The sequence below is a fragment of the Chlorocebus sabaeus genome, chromosome 8 (assembly GCF_047675955.1).
Source record: "Chlorocebus sabaeus isolate Y175 chromosome 8, mChlSab1.0.hap1, whole genome shotgun sequence".
NCBI classification, from domain to species: Eukaryota; Metazoa; Chordata; class Mammalia; order Primates; family Cercopithecidae; genus Chlorocebus; species Chlorocebus sabaeus.
Genome location: NC_132911.1, coordinates 145,797,775 through 145,802,604, shown reverse-complemented (window position 1 = coordinate 145,802,604; position 4,830 = coordinate 145,797,775). Strand labels below are relative to the sequence as shown.

Here is a 4,830-nt window from a genome sequence, read left to right as displayed (position 1 = left end):
AGTCCTGTGGGAGGCGCAGGGCTGCTGGAGCCAGGACAGCTGACCAGCTGCATACATTTGGCCAAAAAATCCCTTTTCTGTACCTTAGCTTCCTTGTTCTTTATTTGTTTTGTGTCCATTTCTCGAGAACTAAAAGCCTCCTGCGTGGGAGAGCGTGTGGGGCCTGGTGAGATCCCCAGTCTACAGGGCTGTGGGGAGTGTCAAGTCTGCAGCTGGTGGGCAAGCCACTGCTCCCTCTGTCCTCTCCATGGACACATCAGGGCATGACCATGACACCCTCTTAGCCCTGGGATGGGACTGCAGGGCTGGTCCTGGAGGATGGCTGGGCCAGAGCCTGGGAGATCAGGAGGAGGGGCCCACATTCCACTGCTGGAGACCTGGGGGGCACTGATGGCAGGCGCAGCCCTCAGTGTGCTGCTGGCTGCAGGGGCTCTTGTGGAGGGTGGCAGAGTGTTCCATGGAAGCTGTGGGGAGTGGCAGAGTGCCCCCTGGAACCTGGGGGCAGAGTTCAAGTCTCAGCGCCCTCTGGGCCGAGGCGTAACCTCAGTTCAGAGGAGCCTTGGTTCAGAGGAAAAAGTGTTCTTGGAGCCAAGCAGACGTGCATCTGGCCCTTGGCTGTGTCCTTACCACGGCTGGGCGGCGTCCAGTCCGCAGCCTTCCACTCCCTCCCTGTGTCTGGACTGCACTTCACACTCTGCCCATGCTTCCGGCCGGAGGAGGCAGAGCGCTTTTTCCTGAATCATTGACGCTGGGCTCAGCCACATGAGTGGCTTTGACCCACAGCTGTCAGGCATGATGGGGGCTGTCCCCTGGCCTGATTGTCTGGGTTGGCCTCCACACTGCTGTCATCCACCGTGAGAAGAGCCAGCCTGGCAGCCGCGGGTCCCAGGACAGAGACAATGGGGCGGACCTGAGTGCACAGGGGCCTGGAGCGAGGGCCGGGCTCCCCTGCAGACCTGGGAGAAAGGAAGCTTGGTCTGTTGTAATCACAGTTTGTAGGTTACCTGTTACAAAGCGTCGTCATAGTGGAAGCCTGAGCAGTACACAGCCTTGTCTGACCCTGAGCAGAGAACTTGACCTTTGCGAGCCTGAGTTTCTGCATTCAGAAAGGGAAGATAACACGGCCCTGCCTGTGATTCCACATGAGCCCGGCTCCCAGCCGCAGCTCGGTGCCCCCAGGTTCTCCTGAGAGGGAGAGTTACCTGTGATTCCGAGGGAGCCTGGTGAGAGCCACCCGCTCCCTCCAGCTGCCAGCCCAGCATGGAGTTCACAAAGGACCCTTCCATGCACGCCGCCACTCTATCCCAGCAGGTCCCTGGAGGCAGTCACCACTGCAGACGAGGACACTAAGGCACAGAGGGTGATGGGATCCCCAGGGCCGCACGGCTGGTGGGTGGCAGTAGTGGGTCACACACACCGGTGTCCCCTGTCCCAAGCCTGTGTGCTGTGTCCCGTTCCAGTTTCCCTCCGACTTTGGGATTCCATGTTTTTCTCTCAGCTGCAGTGGATGAAGATGTGTGTGGGGCCTGACAGGTGGACGCAGCCCTCAGAGTGTGTCCCCAGGTGAGATTCTCAAAGGGCTGGGGGCTAGATTGAGGCGTTGCCCCGGGGCCTCCTGCTGGGCAGCTGAAGGCTGGCTTGGCTGGCAGACACTGTCTTCCGGAAGGGCGGGGACTGTGTCCCAGCCAGCGAGTGGGCGTTGGCATCCAGTCAGCGGCGACAGGGTTTGCCGAGGCCGGAAACGGGCAGACGGTCTTCTAGGCAGTGCTGCCGTCTCTGTGCCGTGATCCCCCCGATCTCCTCCCATGGCTGCCGGCTCTCTCCACCCCCACAGGCCAGTTGAGGGGCCCTGGGGCAGCTAAGTCAGAGGCCTGCCCGGCTGGTGATAAGCTGAATGGGTGGGGCATTTCGGACAGCGTCCAGCATGCATGAGTGTGCGTCTCCGCCTTGTGCGAGAGCAGCTTCCGCCGGCACCTTCCTTCACTTGGCAGCCCTTTAGTGTCCACATGTGGTGTGCTGGGCGCTGCGCCGGGAACAGACCTGGCCCTGTCCTCTTGGAGATCCATGTGTGGTGGGAAACAAAATCAACAGAAACCCTGGCTGTGGTTGTAGGTGGGGTGAGTTCACAACCCGGGCAGAGGGGAGACGCGGTGGCAGGAGGAACGGCGAGGAGGGAGATGGCAGCTGCTGTGAGTCACACAAAGCTGGCCACAGGCAAGGGAGGTGGCGCTTCCCACCCAGGCTGTGCTGCCCGAGCTCATGGGTGTGGACAGAGCAGATGCAGGTGCTGTGGTATCTGGGGTTTGGGCAGTCCCGAGGTTCTCCTGGCCAAGCCTGCTCATGCGGGAGCAGGAGGAGGGTGCAGGCCCCGCAGGCTGCTTGGAGGAGGTGCCTCCTGGCCTCTCAGCACCCGAATGGCCCCAGGTCAGCGGTGACCCAGCCTTCTGTGAGTCCCTCCCCAACCTGGATCTCAGCTCCCTGGGGAGTATTGCGGGGTCTCCTCCAAGGCTCTATTTGTCTTTGTACCCAGGAATCCGGGACCCTGTAGTTTAGAGCAGTGGGCACCAGACATGTCGGGTCTTGCTGGAGGCTGGCTCGTGAGGAGGAGTCTGACTGCTGCCCTCTGCACCAAGGCTCTAGAATGTGGCAGTGGGTCAGTTGCTCCCATGCACAGGAGAGGCTACTGTGGGCCAGGGCTGGGCGCTCTGGGCTTCCCCTAAGGAACTACCAGGGCCCTGAAGCCAATGCTCCTTCCTTGGATAATTGGAGACTTTGGCCGCAAGGCCAGGGTGCCCAGCCACCATGTGGGAGGGAGAGCCCTGCCTGGCAGACGCTCCTGGCACAAGGCAGAGGAGAGGGCGCCTGTCCACTGGTCAGCTGCTGGGGGTGTGCAAGGGGAGCTGTGCAGCTCCTGAGTGCCTCTGTCCAGACACCAGGCAGGAAATGAGCTCGTCCTGGAGCCCCTGAGAGTCCCTGGGATGGGGGTCCCTACCGGAGGGGATCTTGGGCTGTATCCATGCTCTGCCTCCTTTGGAAGTGACGTTTCATTCCAACACAGCCACCAGCACTTGTCACACCTTGTCTACAGCTGCTTCGGGTCTCGCTGGGGTCTGGACATTCCCCTAAATTCGTGTATTGAAACTTCATCACCAATGAGATGCTATTAAGAGGTGAGGTGTTTAGGAGGCCCTGCCCTCAAAGGTGGGCTTAACCCTTGAGAAGGGCTGGGAAGCCTGGCTGCCCCTTCTGCCCTTGGGTCCCTCCTGCCCTGTGAGATGCCCGTTCGCCCCCTCAGGAGGATGAAGTGGGCTGGCACTGTCTTGCATGCAGAGAGGAGCCCTCATCAGACACCCATCCTACTGGCGCCTTGATCTTGCCCTCCAGCCCCCGAAACAGAGAGAAGCACATTCTGTTGCTTCTGAAGGGCCTAGTCTTCAGGATTTTGTTACAGCAGCGGAAGGACTAACACAAGCCTTGAATAATCATGACAAAGATTGATCTGGAAAAGAGAAAGTGATTCCTCACCAGCCCTCTACAGAAAACACGTGTCCAGGCCTGCGTCTTTGGGACACAGCTGTTGGGGTGAGCAGCTTCAGATGTGGGGAGAAGGATGGCAGGAGCAAAGGCAGTGGAGGAAGGAAGGCAGCCAGCCCTGGCAGGGCGCTGGGGAGCCACCGATGGTGGGAAGGCAAGAGAGGTGTCCTGTGACTTGGGGCTTCTCTCCCATGTGCAGAGGAGCCTCTGGCCCCCACCCGTGCCCCTGGTTCTTGAGTCACCAACCTGGGCTATGTGATCTCTTGGGTGACCCAGGCGGAGAGTTCTGGTTGGGCTGGGGTCCCCACCGGTGGCACCCTGACTTGTGCGCTGCCTTGCCCTACCCTTCGTGGGGCCCTGAAGCCTATGAGAGGTGGGGGACCCAGTGCCCAGAGAAGAGATGTTCAGGGTACCTCAGGGGGCGGGTGGCCCTCGTCCATCCTGTGAGCATCCCTGGTGTTCCAAGAACACTGAAGACTTGGAGACCAGATGGCCACAGATGCAGGCAGGGCAGGGAAGTTGCTCCTAAATCCTGAATAATTGTGTGGAAATAAAGACCTCAGATTGAGAGATGAAGCAAGAATCTTTTGAAACAAAGGAAAAGGCCCCTCCTGTGACTGTCCCAACTGCACCCAGGGGATGGGGTGAGGTGACCCGGGGGATGGCGGGGGGATGGGGTGAGGTGACCCGGGGGACAGGGTGAGGTGAGGCCCTTCCAGCCCCATTTCGGGGGAGGTGGGGATGGAGCAAGTGGCAGCCCCCGTTCTCCTCTGGGTCCTGCTGGGGCTCATTTCAGGACCTTGGGAGAGTCACTTCCCACACCAGGGTCTGGGCTACATGTGCGGGAAGTGACTCCAGGGCCGCCTGCTCCCTTCTCAGAGGGACCTGGGCTGATTTTTCACTCCGGGCCCAGCTTGCATCCCCCGGGCCCCTAGAGGCAGGGAGAGGCCCTGTGGGGATGGCACAGGTGCTCAGAGCATGTGCGGGGACTGGTGGGGCCTCCATTTTCCATTTGTAGAGTGGGGACAATAACCGTACCCACCCCATGGCTGTCGTGGCTGCTACATGAATCCCTGTCCCGCACAGAAGGTGCAGTGAATCTGAGGCAGAGCTGCTGGGGTGGTCAGAGTGCCCCCGATAGGCCCCTGCTCACTGGACCGTATCACGGAAGGCTCCTCAAAGGTGGGGAGGCAGACAGGCCGCCTGCTGTCTGGGGGTCTCACCTACTCGTTGGAAGGAAGGAGGACGTGGAGGCTGCTCCTGACCCGGCCTGAAGGGCTGCATCTGCTAGGCCAG

General features: G+C 60.6%; 1 long non-coding RNA gene across 1 annotated transcript; it reads left to right on the top strand.

The window, feature by feature from the left end:
* Nucleotides 1-1,548: 1,548 nt before the first annotated feature.
* Nucleotides 1,549-4,101, top strand: LOC103237524 (uncharacterized). Its single transcript, XR_005240910.2, has 3 exons — nucleotides 1,549-2,117; nucleotides 3,059-3,170; nucleotides 3,331-4,101. It is a non-coding gene; the product is annotated as an uncharacterized lncRNA (long non-coding RNA).
* Nucleotides 4,102-4,830: the final 729 nt, after the last annotated feature.